This window comes from Nycticebus coucang, chromosome 5, assembly GCF_027406575.1.
Source record: "Nycticebus coucang isolate mNycCou1 chromosome 5, mNycCou1.pri, whole genome shotgun sequence".
NCBI classification, from domain to species: Eukaryota; Metazoa; Chordata; class Mammalia; order Primates; family Lorisidae; genus Nycticebus; species Nycticebus coucang.
Window position 1 is genome coordinate 20,696,397 of NC_069784.1, and position 18,100 is coordinate 20,714,496.

Genomic DNA, 18,100 nt, shown 5'->3' on the forward strand with positions numbered 1-18,100 from the left:
TGAGTGATAAAGTATTTGTTAAAAATGTATATATACAATACGCTGAAAACAGACACTTTTCCAACAAGAAAATGGACTACCTGTACTTCCGTTTAGCTATTGGGTGAAATAGATTCTACCCTTTAAATTCTTTTTTTTTGTAGAGACAGAGTCTCACTGTACCGCCCTCCGGTAGAGAGCCGTGGCGTCACACGGCTCACAGCAACCTCTAACTCTTGGGCTTACGCGATTCTCTTGCCTCAGCCTCCCCAGCAGCTGGGACTACAGGCGCCTGCCACAACGCCCGGCTATTTTTTTGTTGTTGTTGCAGTTTGGCTGGGGCTGGGTTTGAACCTGCCACCCTCGGCATATGGGGCCGGCGCCCTGCTTACTGAGCCACAGGCGCTGCCCCTTTAAATTCTTTTTAAACTTTTTTTTTTAATTAAATCATAAAGAGGTAGATCTTGTATACATTAATGCATTTATGGGGTACAATGTGCTGATTTCATATACAATTTGGAATGCTTATATGGTCCTGGTTAATATATCCCTCACCTCATTTACTTAATTATTGTGTTAAGACCTTTATTTAAACGTCTTAAGCACCTGACCAAGAGGCTATAGAGATCAAAAATGTAAAGCCAAAGAGTTAGGGGACACTGCCAATGAAAAAGCAAACAAACATAAAAGAAAACATCTGGAGTGTAAATATACATGCATGATACTCTGAGTATACTAGAAATTTAAAAGAAAACATTTTTATACATTAGTTAATAGGAAATTTTAGTTAGTGGCTTTCTCCCAGTTTTTAAGAAAGACATCTGTTAAGTACTTCCTAAATTCAATCAAGAAGGAATTCAGTTCAATTTTCAATTCTGTTGTCCCAATTGTCTGTGGAATGTTAGGTTTAGAGACTTAGAATAATGGGTCCTAAAAGCAGATTACCTCTGTTGTATTCAGCCCCTCTACTTACCACTGTGTAAGCCCAGGCAGGATATTCAGCCTTCCTATCTCAATTTCTTTGTTAAGAGTATGCTTATAGCACCTAGAGCCTACGGACTAAATAATATAATACATTTTATACTGGCATTTTCCGAGTATAGAATAAACCTTAGCTTATGTGATAGAGATGAGATTCTCCTTTATACATATAGAGAGCTTTGTTAAATAAAATCAGTACTCTAAAATTAAACATGTATCAAATAAATATGGACCTCATTGGAACTACAATTCTCATGTTGAAAGCATCACCTACATTCTGAAAATGTTCTGGAGGGATAAATCATTGGTATACATGTGGCGCTCTGTGTCACATGAAACCGTTATTGCTCAGACAACTAGGGCAGAGGCCAGGAGTGCCGAAATGAGTGGCCTGGTCTCAGCCTGTACAGAGCTTACAGTGTGGGAGGGGAGATAGATGAGAATATAAGTAACACCAGCGAGTGAAACAGTGAATGGAGCAAGTAGGAAAGTGTTGACCTTGGACTGCACGTGAAAATACTCAGCCACAGGCTTCCAAAATAGGACACTGGTTATGGTCTAAGACCCCTTCAAGTGTTGGGCCAGCAGCAAGCTCTTCCTGAGGGGTGGGGCCATGTGCGGGGCCTGTCAGTCTTCCTGTGGTGACCGAGGGAGGGGTGGTGCCAGGTAAAATATAAATTCATAGAGTACTGAAACCATTGTAAGTGAGCAAACTCTGCCTTTGGTAGGCCCAGATAAAGCTCTCATTATTTTTTCCCCAAGACCTCATTTTGTGTGTGACTTTACTTTTTATTGAAAGAAGAGGAAACACATATTTCTAGGAGAATAAGTCTCAACCTCAGCTGCATGTTGGAATCACCTGAGAACCTTCAAAAATTGGAAAAAAAAATAATAACTGGCCTGGGCTCCACCCTAGAGATTGCCTTTCAACTGCACCCAGGCATCGGTGTTTTTAAAGCTCTCCAGGTGGTTCCAATGAGCAGCCAACGTTGAGAGCTGCCCTCTTTCTGCACTGGGGTTTTATTTTTCCCAGTATGGCCAGGTGTGGTTCTAGCACTCTGGGAGGCCAAGGCAGGTGGATCACTTGAGCTCAGGAGTTCTAGACCAGCCTGAGCAAGAGTGAGACCCGGTCTCTAAAAAATAACCTGGCATTGTGGCGGGCATCTGTATTCCCAGCTATTCAGGAGGCTGAGGCAAAAGGTAGCTGTGAGCTGTGACACCACAGCTACTGAGGGTGACAAAGTGAGACTGTATCTCTAAATACTCTATTTTCCCCCAGGTGTTCTGCAGTAAGTTTCAGGAGACTACCTCAGCCCAGATTTTGTCAAGAGGTTCCCCAGTCAGCAGTTCCTAATTTAATATCATTTCATGGGGTTTCCCTTTGGAAACATGTGGCACTTCCTGTGTTTGGGTGGGAATGTTGGCTCCTGGCAGGCCATGCGAGCTTTCTCACTTAGCACCTGCCGCTGGAGAGCAAGACCCACCATCCAAACCTCATTTCCTGTCCAGTTTTTCACATTTCTTGGGCAGGACCAACCCTCAGGTTTTATACTAGATGGGAATCTTTTATTCAGTCACTTAACAACCCGTTCTTTCTATATCTCTCTCAGCAGCTCGAAGCCTGTAGCTACACCTGAGGCTGGAGTGTTGTTGTTGTTGTTGTTATTGTTTTGCGGTTTTTGGCCAGAGTCAAAATTTGTCAGTTTTGTCCACGGTTATTTGTGGATGGTCCAGGCTTTTCACTCTGTGTGTTCCTTTGCTCATCTCTATTTAGGTGGCCTTTCTCTATAGGCTCAGTTGCTACTGCTTTACTCTTTCGTACATCAAATGTCTACTGAATGTCACATAGGGCCCGGTATTCTCCTGGACAAAGCAGTTTCCAACTTGGGCAAAAATTCCTGCTCTCCTGGGACTCACATTCAAGTTGGAGGAGACAGTCAAATGCATAAGTAACTAAAGTGTTAATATATACGGGGTGGACATAAAGTTCATGTCTAGTTTAAAATAGTTTAACATAGTAAATTGTCCATAGTGAACTTTATGGACACCCTGGATAAAGGTGTTCATTGCTATGGAGAAAAACAGGCAGGGCAGGGGTAAAAGGATGCTGGGTATGGATGTGGGATATGAGAATAAATCGTCTTTGCAGTATTTTCTAAGCAAGATGTGGGATGTCCATGTCCTTGGACTGGAGGAGTAGTGACAGAGATGGTGAAAAGTGGATGAAATCTTGATGAGTCAGCAAGGCCCTCTCTGGATGCCTCCTAAGTGGTCCCATGCTACCACTTTCTGATAATTCCCAGATGTACTTCTATAGGCTGGCTCTTTCCTGGCTCCAGTCTAGTATATCCAGCTGTTTGTGGAGCCCTCTCCACTTGAGTGTCCAGTAGGCATCTCAGGACCCTACCTTTCTCTAAGCCAGTGGTTCTCAGCCTTGCTAATGCCGTGACCCTTTAGTACCGTCCCTCATGTTGTGGTGACCCCCAACCATAAAATTATTTTCACTGCTACTTCATAACTGTAATTTTGCTACTGTTATGAATCGTAATGTAAGTATCTGATATGCAGGATGTATTTAGGCAACCCCTGTGAAAGGGTCATTTGACCCCCAAAGGGGTTGTGACCCACAGGTTGAGAACCGCTGCTCTAAGCAAACTTGTCATTCCTTCCCTCTCCAACCCTGCTCCTTGTGTAGCCTCTCACTCCCTTCAGCAAGTGGCAGCTCCGTCCTCTCAGCTTCTCAACTCAAAAATGTAGGCAATATCTTGACTCCTCTCTCTCAAGCCCCACATCAAATCCATCAGATAGAACATGAGTTACTTAGACTGGAAAAAAACTAAAAAACTAAAAACTAGTTTAAGGCAGTGAGATGAAGAAATTGAGGTAAAAGGCCTGGTGTGCTGGCATGCCTATAATCCCAGCACTCTGGTAGACTGAGGCAGGTGGATCACTTGAGTCCAGGAGTTCACGAATAGCCTGAGCAAGAATGAGACCCCATCCTTAAAAAATAACCTGGTGTGTGGTGGACATCTATACTCCCAGCTACTCAGGAGGCTGAGGCAAGAGGATTGCCTGAGCCCAAGAGTCCACAGCACTGACAAAGTCTGACAAAGTGAGACTCTGTCTCAAAAAAAAAAAAAAAGAAAAAGAAAAATTGAAGTAAAATACAAAGCAGAGCAGTAATGGAATTACCTGTAGGGCAGGATTTGATGAGATGAGGAAACTGAAGCTAAGGTCATCTGAGCCCTGGAAAATAGGTTGATGTGAAATCACATCACAGATCATATTCCCCTAAAAGAGCTAAAACTTCAGAGTGGTTTGCTGTGTTTTGATGTGTCTTAACATCAAGTATTGGTTGGTAGAACTAAGGCTGTAGATCCGTGGATTGGAAGAGACTTTTAGGTAGCCATGGGAATATTTTACATAAAATTCACCTAAAGGATTTTCTATTCCCTACCTCGGGAATTTTGTGGGACCTGAATAGGGAAGCCAGAAATGCAAAGTCATAATAGTATAAAAAAAAGGTGGACATTTCAATAGAAAAACAGATTTCTTTATTGGCACATCTGCAATAAAGCAAAATACTTTGTAAAATGTTAGACAGGAGAGATCCCGGTAGTTTTCTTGGGGCAAGAGATAGTTAATTAAATATCTTAACAAAATTAATTTTAGCAAGAACAATGAAAAGGAAGTAAGTAGTCACTGTCCTGCTATTTTAATTTGGTATAAGTTTCCCAGTATTCAAATTCTCAGTACAGAAGGTTCTTGCTGTTTTGCACATTGAGTTCCTGGAAACCACATGCAGATCCCCTAAAGGAGACAGGAACAGTGCAATATTTGGGGACTGCATTCTCCACCGAGGATTTAACACCAGGTGACAGTCAGGTATAACCAAGAGTATAATATAAAAGAACCTTTGTGGCTCTAGTAAAATTTTTATAATAGAAGGGTAAGTTCCATACTAATGACTCCTTCATGGGCAGAAGCTGAGTCCTTTATAACTTAAAAAAAAAAATGTATTAGACTGGACTTTTCTCTCAGTGCCCGAATTTAGGCTAGAATGTTCAAGCCACAAATACGATTACTCTGAATACAGTCCTCAGATACATAAATTCCAAAATAGATATTTTTGCCAATGGATGTCAAGTCTGTATTTCCCTGGAAGGAGGTTGTTAGAGACTAAAATAATCTCCCTCATAAAGCAGAATGAGGTTGGACACTGGAATCTGAAGGACATGAATTGGAATTTTTGCTGTGCCCTTCACAGGGGAAGTTATTTAATCTCTCTTTGCATATTTCCCCTTCCCTAGAGCAAAGATAATGCCTACATCATGGAATTGATGTGAAGGTTCAGCAGATAACATTTGTATTGCCTGGCAATTAGTAGGTACAGCAACATTAAATGGGAGTTGTAATACCTTTTCTATCCCATTTAATAAAAATAATTTTTTCAAAGTTTTTATAAAAGATTCTTTCATAGTTGTCACCTCAAGTTAGGCCCCAAATGCTAAGAAATTCTTCTTCTGGGCGGTGCCTGTGGCTCAGTCGGTAAGGCGCTGGCCCCATATACCGAGGGTGGCGGGTTCAAACCCGGCCCCGGCTGAACTGCAACCAAAAAATAGCTGGGTGTTGTGGCGGGCACCTGTAGTCCCAGCTACTTGGGAGGCTGAGCCAAGAGAATCGCTTAAGCCCACGAGTTGGAGGTTGCTGTGAGCTGTGTGAGGCCACGGCACTCTACCAAGGGCCATAAAGTGCGACTCTGTCTCTACAAAAAAAAAAAAAAAAAATTCTTAATTCTATTTTTTTTTGAGATAGAGTCTCGCTTTGTCACCCTTGGTAGAGTGCTGTGGCGTCACAGCTCACAGCAACCTCCAGCTCTTGGGCTTAGGCAATTCTCTTGCCTCAGCCTCCCAAGTAGCTGGGACTACAGGTGCCTGCCACAGCACCCGGCTAAGAAATTCTTATTCTTAATAGTAAATTTCCTTATTCACAATAGCCAAGATTGGAAAAACCTAAATTGACAGATGAATAGATAAAGAAAACATGATATATACCCATAATAGAAGACTATTTGTTCTTTTTTAAAAAAGGAAATTCTGCAAGATATCCATGTGACAGCATGGATAAACCTTAAGTGAAATAAGCAGTCACAGAAAGCTAAATATTGTATGATTCCATACATGAAGTGTTTAAAATGGTCAAATTCATAAAATCAAAGAGTGTGATATAGTTTCCAGGGGTTGGGGTGAGGGATAAATGGAGAGTTAGTAATCAATGGGCAGAAAGTTTCTGTTAGCTAGAGGAATAAACTCTAGAGATCTGCTATACAACTTTGTACTTGTAGTTAATAAAATTATTATACCCTCAAAAATGTCTTAAGAGGGTAGGTATTATGTTTAAGTGTCCTTAGCAAAAAAAAATTTCTTTTTTAGTTTCACACTTAGGAAATTTGATTGTCATCTCTGTTGATAATACCAGCAGCTGTCATATATTGAGTGCAAAGTCCTAGCACTGCTTAGTGCTGGAATTAGTGCTTGTCACAATTATCTCTTACCCACTTCCCAGTAACCCTGTAAAGGAAAATACTGGCCTTCTCCACATTTTAAAGGTGAGGAAACAGGGATTAAGCAACCTCCTCATGGTCATCCAGCTTCCAAGGAGGCAGAGCCAGGACTCAGACTTGGGCACCCTGACTTAGGTGGCGTGTTCCCAACCACTGTCATCTAAAGTATTACTTTAATATGCTAGGACCATATTAATATGATTGTTCTTGAGAGGAGCCACTTAGCATAACCAGGGACAGGTCTCCTCCCCCAAATTGGAGATCAAATATGGAAAATATAACTGAAGAATATGTTTCTATTTTTTAGGTTTGTTTGTTTTTTTCTTTTGCCTTTTCCTTATAGTAAAACTAGGTCTTTAGAATGAGTGGAGATTCTGTACCAAAGTGAGTGGATGGAAATAATAAATAAGGCTTAAATTTTAAAATTATTTAAGATTACTTACCACTGAAGGAAGTCTCATTTGATCCCTGCAGACCCTTTGCTATCCCACTATTTAATTCTGTGAGTCAAAGAATAGAAAGGTACAGAACGTTGGTTAGATCAGCTTAGCTCTCATTACCATGCCTCTACTCCCTGGGATATTTTTTGTATTGAATCCGTTTATATGTTTTTTGCATGTTGCCATGGTAAATCTCATTCCATGTTGTGAGAGACCTTAGAGCTGAAGGAGGTTTTCTTAATGTTAAACCCCTCTTTTTCATTTCCACATTTTTATCTTGGTGTTACCAGGGCAACCCAAATAATTTCATCTTCTCTTTGAACTTGACTCATGCTGACTCATTCATGTTCTTATAGTTTTTTTTTTCCTACTTTGATTCCTGCAGCTACTTTCCTTACACAGACGTTGTCTGCTTTTCTTTCTGTAATCATAACGGATGATGCACAAGTGTAGTGGGTAAGTATTTGGAGGGACTGCAAATCCCATTGGTGCTTAGAAAAGAGCTGTGGACCATCTCATGAGAAAAATGTCAGTTTAAGAAATAATAGATGAAAATATTGAATATAAGGGAACTGTTCATGTATCTTTTACCCAAATCTATTTGGTTCATAGGTTCTGAATTGAAAGTTGTCAGAGTTTGTGTAGCAATTGATTTATCAAAAAATCTATCCAAATCTATTCCATTTCTATATTCAGATCATGAAAATTAAGATACCTGTTGTTGTTCTCATTTCTTCCCCCCCAAGGCAATCTCCTGTCCTTCTCTGGCAATTCTCTTGGAAAACTACCTGGAGGAGTTAATTGGCTGGCTGGCTCACATCTTTCCCTGTGTCAGTCTGGCTCACAATCTATTTCCCACAAACTGCCTCTGTTTTGTTTCCTTTGGGAAATGGAGTCTTGCTGTGTTGCCCTGGCTGGAGTGCAGTGGCACAGTCGTAACTCTCTTCAGCCTCTAACTCCTGGCCTCAAGCATTCCTCCTGCCTCAGCCTTGGAGTAATCACATATTCTATGATTTCCCTTTTACCCCCAGTGCTTGGCACTTAGGTTAGGTAAAAAATGTTGAAACAGGGAGGGAGGGAAGAAGGAGAGGAGGAAAAAGGAAAGAAAGGAAGGAAGGACAAAGGGCACGTCAAAGGCAGGGAAGGAGAAAAAGAGAAAACTAAAAAGCAGATGAAAGAAGACTGTACACCCTCGCTGAAGGTTGAATTTCTTGTGTATAGTTCAGAAGCCAGTTCCTACGGAGCAATTCTAGATGGATTTTGAGTGAGGTGACCACGTGGCAGGCTGGCAGTGCTGGGACAGATGCAGGGGAGGAAAGCAGTCCTCGTCCTTCACTGTTCCCCCTCGCGCTTAGTCTCATGAAATTGCTGAGCAGCCCCTCATGGTGATGACTGGTCCACTGAGATTCTAAAGCAATGTTCACTGTTGTGGGGAGAATTTTGTGAACTTGGTACTAAACATGAACTATTGAGCCAGAGCTTTGGGGCGTCTTTACATGGAATTAATTTTTACACCATGTTAATGTCAAGGCAGCACATGAAGACAAGCCAGTAGAGGTGAAGGTCAAGTCATGTGTTTCGGAAGGCTGTTAGTTTCCCTTGTTCAACAGCCAGCTGCACCGCGAAGCTGCTCAGTTCTACGTGCTTCTACTGGAATGCCGTGTTGGGTAGATTTTCTTTTATACCTTAGAAAAAGACTTTGGGTTAGTCTTAGTGATACTTTGCCAGTTCCATCTGAGAACATGCGACTTGTTACTCCGCTTGTCTCAGGGCATCTGGACCAGCGCAGGCTACCCCATCATTACATCGCCATTACATCTCTCTTATTTATGTAAAATAAATAGAAACAAAACAATTATATTAAGTAATAGAGGGCAAAATGAAAGATCTTAGGAGGAGTTCTCTTGGCCTGGGCTCCAACTTTACCTAGCTAACCGTTACTATTTATACTTCATATTTCTATGCACGCATCACTTCCTAAACCCCCAGGAGCTCAAGCGCTTCTGTATACTGTCAGAGTGTCTAGGACTTCTGTTTCATCCTGCTGGTTACATTTGTGAGTTAAGGGTCGTGTGTAATTGTTTACTGTCTGTCTTCCCACCATAATGCAAGGTTTATAAAGACAAGAGCTCTGCCTGTCTTATTTCTTTATTCACATTAGTGAGTTGAATACTTTGGAGATAAGAGCTATTCTGTTACTTGTAGAAAGAATAGCTATAAAGCTGCCAGGCGCTGTGGGAGGTGCTAGGGATACAAAGCTTTCTAAGACACCACAGCTGTCCTTGAGAAACTTTGTACTCCAAAAGTAGCTGTGTCCATTGATAATCTGTCCCCCCACCCCCACCCCCTGCAACCTCCAGAAAGGGAAAAACCAAGAGTAAATGATAATTTTAGGGCATTCTCCACCTTCATTTCCCCAAATCTCACTTCTTTGCCATAATAATCCCAAGCCTGACCCTGCTGTGTCCAGGGACATTGACTATAAATGAACCAACTTATCTTTCCAGCAATTTCCCATTCTCTGTTCAGTTGACATTTATTTATCTACTGATTTATTTTTGCAGAAATAATTTTATGCCTGTGTAACTGTATTTTTAGATCCCTGAAACATTGGCCTGTGTCAAATTTTTAAGATGGTCATCCGAAAAGAGGATCAAACACGATGGGACAAATAAAGACAAAGACAAACTCCCCACAGTTGTTCCTTAAGCCCCGTCTGATTCCTTGGCCCTAAGCCTATTTTCCACTGCCCAAAAGATCATCTACTTCATTCCTGGATCCCTCTTCACCACTCCCAAAGATCTCTTGTCTTTGAAGTGTTGCACTTTTAATTAATTAATTTATTTTTATTTTTTGAGACAGAGTCTCTCTTTGCTGCCCTAGATAGAGTGCTGTGGCGTCAGAGCTCACAGCAACCTCGAACTTTTGGGTTCAAGCGATTTTCTTTTTTTTCCAAAAACAAGCAGTACCCTTTATTAGGAGTGGTTTACATTTACGCATAATTTTGCTTTTAAAAAAGATGATTCTGGGCGGCGCCTGTGGCTCAGTCAGTAAGGCGCCGGCCCCATATACCGAGGGTGGCGGGTTCAAACCCGGCCCCGGCCTAACTGCAACCAAAAAATAGCCGGGCGTTGTGGCGGGCGCCTGTAGTCCCAGCTGCTCGGGAGGCTGAGGCAAGAGAATCGCTTAAGCCCAGGAGTTGGAGGTTGCTGTGAGCTGTGTGAGGCCATGGCACTCTACCGAGGGCCATAAAGTGAGACCCTGTCTCTACAAAAAAAAAGATGATTCTACAATCAGGTATGTAACCACTTAGAAACCTCTAAATTCTATCTGTTAAAATACATCCTTTTAGAAAATCTAATTTAATCATCTCATTCTTTTTTCAGTAATTTTCTCCAAGCAGCGATAGAAGTACTCTTTGATGGAGAAAATGCAGAAGACTGTTTCTGAGTATCCCCAGATCATGTATCTATAACAAAGGGTTGGCTCCTCGCTAATTAGTGAAGTAGGCCCAGTTTAGAAAGTGGCAATGAGATGGTGACAAACAAGTGTACTAGTCATTATCAAAAGTTAACGATTTTAGGGATCTTTGTTTTGGGTTTCTGCGGTTTAGGTGCATCCAAAATTTCTTCATAGTCTGCACTCATTCCCTTTGCCCAGCAACCGACGGTGACCATTCTATCTGAATTCTGACTTTCAGAGCGATCATTCTTTACTATTTTTTATTTTATTTTATTATTATTTTTTTGAGACAGAGTCTCACTACGTCGCCCTCAGTAGAGTGCTGTGGCGTCACAGCTCACAGCAACCTCAAACTCTTGGGCTTAAGCGATTCTCTTGCCTTAGCCTCTCAAGTAGCTGGGAGTACAGACGCCCACCACAACGCCCAGCTATATTTTTGTTATTGTTGTTTAGCAGGCCCAGGCCGGGTTCGAACCCACCAGACCTGGTACATGTGGCCGGCAGTCTAACCACTGAGCAACAGGAGCTGAACAGGGCAATCTTACTTTAAATGTTTCACAGAGCCACAAAGTTTGCAACCACCACTATCAGCATAGAGTCCTTTGGGATTATCAGAAGAAGATCCAGACAGATGTCCCATTTCCCCACAAACAAAACATTTTACAAAAGGAAATTCACCAACAACTGGGTCGCCTTTGGCCTTACACTTGGTTATTTCATGCTCTGTGGACACACACCAGTGACATATCCCAGTGCCCATATCTTGATTTTCAAGGGCGACTACGCAGTCTCCATTTCCATGACCAGGTTTTCTACAATGGAAACATACCATTGCATTTTTCTTTGCTGCTTGTCTTTCTAATTGTCTTCCTTCCCCTTCGACCGTCGTTCTTTAAAGCAACTGCAGTTTCTTCCCTTACTTCCTGAATGTCTGTTGCTATGATCTCCCCATTGTGAACCATCTGTGAGCTCTGTCTTAGGTATTCCATGAATCCGTTCACATCTTCATTTAAGTATTCTTTTCTCTTTTTGTTCCTTGTATGTTTTGCTTGGGGTGAATCATTTTTAAGGGACAGCTTATTGGTTTCAACTTGTTTATGTTTTGGTAGGTTTTGACTTGTACCCTCAAAGGACTGCTGCTTATGTCCCCCCATGATGTTGCAGACAAGAGTCTCTTACTACCCCATGATTGCATTAATGTACACAGCTATGATTTAATTTAAAAAAAAAGTCTCTTATTACATGTGGTAGCAACGTGTACCCACTCAGTCATAGTGTCATCAGATGTACCTTAGCAATCACGCACACATCTTCCAAAGCAGCAGAGTTTTCAAGCAATTTTCTTGCCTCAGCCCCCCGAGTATCTTGGGGCTACAGGTACCCACCACATGCCCACCTACTTTTTTTTTTTGTTCTTTAGAGATGGGGTCTCACTCTTGCTTAGGTCAGTCTTAAACCTGGGAGCTCTGGCAATTCACCAGCCTCAGCCTCCCAAAGTGCTAGGATTACAGGGGTGAGCCACCATGCCTGGCCAGTGTTGTACATTTTTTTTTTTTTTACAAATTTACAAAAAAAGTTTATTAATGTAGAATAAAATTATGCATATTTTAAATGTACAATTTAATAAGTTTTGACATTTTGACACACTGGAAACTGTCAACGCAATCAAGATCATATATTTACTACCTCAATAAGTTTGCTTTTAAAAAGTGAAATTTTTTGTTTCTTCCTTACTTTTTTCTACTAAACCTTAGCATTGAATTCCTGTGACCTTTCTACACAATTTTTTGTTTTTTACTATTTGTGATTAATATATTTAGACCGTCCTGTTTAACAACTCTTTTTTTTTTGAGACAGAGCCTCAAGCTGTTGCCCTGGATGGAGTACCATAGCATCACAGCTCACAGCAACCTCCAACTCCTGGGCTTAAGCAATTCTCTTGCCTTGGCCTCCCAAGTAGCTGGGACTATAGGCGCCTGCCACACGCCCGGCTGTTTTTTGGTTGTATTTGTCATTGTTGTTTAGCAGGCCCGGGCTGGATTCGAACCCGCCAGCTCTGGTGTATGTGGCTGTTGCCTTAGCCACTTGAGTTAGTTTTGCTCCTTCCGAGCACCCCAGTCCACCTTTCCTTCTGCTAGTGAGGTTGCTGAACAAAACCAGTCCTGAAATCAACTTTAGATGTCACGTTGGTGTACTACTGGCCTTCTGTATCTTGTTTTCTAGTACTTTCAACCATTTTTAAAAATATATTTGGCAAGGCTTTAGGATGATTTGGTCAGAAAGACTTATATGGCCCCAAGCCAGCTTTCTTACTAATAATAGCAAGTACAAGTAAACCATTTCAAAATACTAAACAGTTTATCTGTAAAGATGGCACTGCTGAAAGTCAGTGAAGCTTGGTTGCACACGCCTGTACTCCCAAATACTCGGAAAGGGGAGGCAGGATGATTTCTTGAGGCCAGGAGTTGAAGGTTGTAGCCTTGCACCACTCCAACCTGGGCAACAGAATAAAAAGTATATATATATTTTTTCATATACATATGTATGTATACACACACAGAGATACGTGTGTGTATATATATAAAGGAAAAAAGGCACTGCTTTTGGTTGTCTGCCAAGTTGGCTAATGGGCTTTCCATTTTTTTTTCGAACTACTTTCTTTTTATTGAAAAAGGATTCAGGTGAATAAATCTGCAATCTTACATTCCGCCCATTCTTGTACCTTTGTTTTTAATTCTTTATTTGTTTATTGAGTGAATATATATTGAGCACCTATGATGTGCCACACACTGTGAGGTGTTGGTAGAACGATGGTGATCAGAACAGAAACTAACCCTGCCTACGTGGAGCTTGTAGGCTGAGGGAGACCAGTGTAGTCCAAGAACACAAGAGAATGGAAAACGCTGTCTGTGACGGGGCCATCAGAAGACACCCACAGTGCCAGGAGAGCCTGAAATGCTAGGTTTGACCCGTCAGGGAGACTGGGATGGACTCCCTGAGTAGGTAATGCTAGAACCTCGGTCTGCAGTATGCATAGACTTTGCAAAGCAAGGGGGTGGGGAGGATGGAAAGAACATTCTAGTTGTAGGATTAGCACCACAAGGCTCTGCCACTGTATCTTTTTTATGATTTTTCAGGATCCACATAGATCATTGGCCTTTGCTATTATGTAATATATATCCCCTAGCTTCATTATTCCTTTTTTCGGGGAGGGGGGGTAGTTGTTTTTATATTTATTTATTTAGAGACAGAGCCTCACTTGATTACCCGCAATAGAGTACTGTGGTGTCATAGCTCACAGCAACCTCAAACTCTTAGACTCAAGCAATCCTCTTGCCTCAGCCTCCTGAGTAGCTGAGACTACAGGCACCCACCACAGTAACTGGCTTTTTTTAGAGATGGGGTCTCACTCTTGCTTGGGCTGCTCTCAGCTCAGGCAACCCATCCACCACAGTCTCCTAGACTGTTAGGATACAGGCGTGAGCCACCACTCCCAGCCACTGTGGTTAGTTTTTAAGAGACTATAAGACAATAGCTTAACCTCATTTCAGAAAGGATTTCTGAATTTAAATGTACTGGAAATGTGCATAATAAACATTAAATAATTATTAGTATCACACAGATGTAGCTGAAGCTTTTTGACAAAAATCCCAGAGAAATTAAAGCTTTCTTTTAAGATCTCAGCAAGATTTAGAAGTGCAGCATTCCAAACCATTATATTGTTAGCAAATCATTTTTTATGTTTAGATCTGTTTTCTATCACTTGTTTCTGCATAGGGTAATGTTCTCGCAAAGGAATCACACAATTTGGCCATTTCCTTGAGTACAGGCTAAGACCTAAGAAAACATTATGGATCAATGCATCCTCTTTAGCTCTACATTGTACATTAAATGAACATTGTGCATTAAAATTTTAATGACCCTCAACTTTGAAATTATAAATTATTCCTGACTCCTGTCCTCATCTCAAACATTCTCTTCAGTACTGGATGTTCTTTGAATAATCATTATTTATAATATGGAGCTATATGGTAATAGCCTCTCCTTTATTTATTGTAGTGTTGAGCTTTATGGAAGGGGGTAATAGCAAAATACAAGAGTTTGGTCTTTACTAAGAATGCTTAGTTGGGTGTGTGTGTGTTTGTTGAGTGTATTCTTAAGTCTATTTCAATTTAATAAATACGCATTGAGGGCCTCTTCTGAGGGCTCGTGCTATTTTCTGGAAGACATAGAGACAAACAAGGTCTGAACACTCTCCTCAGTAAAATAAAAATACTGTAACAACCTCTCTAAATGCACCAGGGGCGTAGGAAACAATGATCAGTCCTATTTACAAAGAAGAGCCATTTCACCTCATGCTTTTATGGGAATTTCTTTAATGAAAATTCCTTATGAGTGTACATGTGGGCAAGGGCATGTACTTTGTCCATTTTGTTTATTTCTATTCCCTCAGCACCCAACACAGTGCCTGACATATAATTCACTCTTATAATTAATTCACAGCAAGCACACAAGTAAATGAAAGTAATCATGCCTGTGAGAGGAAAAATAGCAGCTACTGGGTATAATATATAACAATTTTTTTTTTGTAATAAGTAATTTTTTTTTTTTGGAGACAGAGTCTTGCTCATTTGCCCTGGCTAGAGTGCCATGGCCTCAGCCTCGCTCATAGCATCCTCAAACTCCTGGCTGGACTGATCTTCTTGCCTCAGCCTCCTGAGTAGCTGGGACTACAGAAGCCTACCATCACATCCAGCTATGTAACAAACTTTTAGTGGATTCAGAGGCCTACAACTATGAGGAAGATAACTGTGGAAACTATCATGGAAAGCAAAGGCCTTAAGTTGTACAGCCAGTCATACACAGGATTAAAAGGATTTTTTTTTTTTTGAAAAAAAATATAGTCAGAAAGAGGAATAATATCTTCAGTGGTTAAGAGAGAACTACAATTTCTAGGTTGAAATAATTTTTGCTCCCTACACATCACCTTTAGAAAAACAGATTAAGCTTAATTTAAAGACTTTCCAAATACATAATTGGACCATTAACTGTACATATAACATAATGGAAAAATCTAAGGAGAAGGTAATACAGACCTATCCACTGAGTTACAAGTTCAACTTGCCTCTTAAGATTCCTTTGAGTCAGCTGGACGTTGTGGCGGGCACCTGTAGTCCCAGCTACTCGGGAGGCTGAGGCAGGAGAATCGCCTAAGCCCAGGAGTTGGAGGTTGCTGTAAGCTGTGTGATGCCACGGCACTCTACCGAGGGCAATAAAGTGAAACTCTGTCTCTACAAAAAAATAAAAAGATTCCTTTGAGTCAAAAGCTCTCTCTTTTATGATGCTACAATGGTAACATCGCTTAAAAATAATTTAAATGTATTAATATTGGTTTATTATTTTTGATTTTGTCAAGTAAGGAACATAAAAATAGTTGGGTGGTTCCTGTGGCTCAGTGAGTAGGGTGCTGACCCCATATATTGAGGGTGGTCAGTTCAAACCCAGCCCCGGCCAAACTGCAACAACAAAAAAATTTTTTAAAAGTTAAAAAAAAATATATTTGAGTACAGGAAAAATTCTATTTAAATGATGTGCTGGCCAGGCGTGGTGGCTTATGCCTCTAATCGCAGCACTTTGGGAGGCTGACGCAGGAGGATTACTTGAGGCCAGCAGTTTGAGACCAGCCTAGAAATATAGTGAAACCCCATCTCTACAAAATAAATAAATAAACTATTTGTTTCTTGGTACTTTACAAATTAAGTTCTAGTCAGTATCATGTGGTATTAGTAAAGAACTCTAAAGGAAGGAAAAGATTTGGTTAGAAGTCAAGTTTCAGGGGCCGTGCGTGGTGGCTCTCACCTGTAATCCCAGCACTCAGGGAGGCTGAGGCAGGTGGATTACCTGAGCACACAGGTTGGAATCAGCCTGAGCAGGAGCGAGACCCTGTCTCTAAAAATAGCCAGGTGTTGTGGTGGGCATCTGTAGTCCCAGCTACTTGGAAGGCTGAGGCAAGAGAATTGCTTGAGCCCAAGATTTAGAAGTTGTTGTGAGCTATGATGCCATAGCACTCTATTGAGGGTGACAAATCACTGTCTCAACAACAACAACAAAAAGGCATAGTTCACTGCTAGCTTGTTGCTTAGACAAGTTGCCTAATCTGTTTGGCTCAAGGGTTTCACCTATTAAATATGGGGTACGGACTGGATGATCTCTTTCTTTCCTTTCAGGTTCTAAAATTTTGTAACCCCTTAATGATTTTCTCTTTTAACTAAATACATTTCTACAAAACCATATAATTATTTTCTTTTTCAGCAGATCTTTCTAGAAGTCTTTTGTCATGAGTACCACAACTAAATACTAAAACACAATCTAGACTCATGACAGGAGAAAGACTCATGATTTTTATGTAATTGGGAAGATCTGGCTTTTTTCTCCTGCTTTTTATTTCCATCCTTGCACCGCTAGAGGAAAGAAAAGCAGTTTGTTTTATGGCTGATGTTCTGAGCATATCCTGATAACTTTATCTTGATTTGTGGAGCCTTTGAGTACAATTGGGAAGAACCTGTAAGTTTCACGTTGTGGTATTTCTGTGCTCCCCCTCGTTTGCACTTCTCCATGGTGGCTTCAGCTGTGCTAGTGTCCTGGCCCTGCCGTGTGGGACCTTCCTACCATGACATACTCAGACACACGCTCTGCTTTTGCAATTGTTATTTCTAAAGCTGAAAGTTTTCTTCGTTAACGTTATTACATATTCACTAATTTATCCATCAAGTATGCCAGGCATTATTTTCTAGGTACTTGTAAATACATTTGTGAACCCAATAGTGGACAAGTGAAGTTCTGCCATCTTGAAACTTACATTCTTCTGAAAGGGGAGAGGCAATACATTATAAAACATAATCAGAGTTGTTTTTGTTTTTACAGAATGAGTGTGGACGTTACAGATAGAGAGGATTCAGAGATTACTCTGAGGTTTTTGGCCTAAGCTAGTGGAAAGATAGAGTTGCCATTTACTGAGAGAGGAAGGATAGGAAGCTGTGGGCTTTGGTGAGGGGACACGGAGTGAGGGACAGGGACAGGAGTGGGTTTGGACACAGTGTGGTGTGTCTAAAGGATATCCAAGAGGAGAGGTCAAGTAGGTAGTTGCATCTATGAGTCTGGATAGAGATAGGAATTTGTGAATGTTCAGTTTGGGTAGTATTGAAAGCACTGGCACCAAATGCAATCCCCAGGGGACTGAATGTGTCAGGCAAGACCAAAGACTATGCACTGGGGCTCCCAAGGAGGAGTCTGGGAGAAGGGGCAGGAACAACAAAGAAACAGAAGAAGAAATAGCCAGGGAAGTAGGAGGAAAACCAAAGGCTGTGGAATCCTAAAAGCCAAGTGAGGAATGATAAAATTCTGCCAAATGCTGCCAACAAGTCAAATAAGATGAGGAGTGAGAACTGTCTGATGGATTTAGCAACAGACACGAACAACACACTTAAGTTTCTTTTCTGCTGAATACATATTTCATGTGCTCAGGAGTTATTGTGTTTATTCTTTTTGATAAGGGACCACTCACTAGGTTGCTGATATCATACCTGTCATCATTTGGAATTGACCCTAATTTCCTTACATGATATATGATTGTGCTATCTAAAGATGATGCTGTTTATCCACTCTCAGAAAAATA

General features: G+C 41.1%; 1 protein-coding gene and 1 pseudogene across 2 annotated transcripts in view; one reads left to right on the top strand and one right to left on the bottom strand.

Moving 5' to 3' along the window:
* Window positions 1-18,100, top strand: part of LRRC8C (leucine rich repeat containing 8 VRAC subunit C) — a 76,576-nt gene that overhangs the window by 20,096 nt on the left and 38,380 nt on the right. The window lies entirely within an intron of this gene.
* Window positions 10,527-11,620, bottom strand: LOC128585430 (zinc finger CCHC domain-containing protein 9-like; annotated as a pseudogene).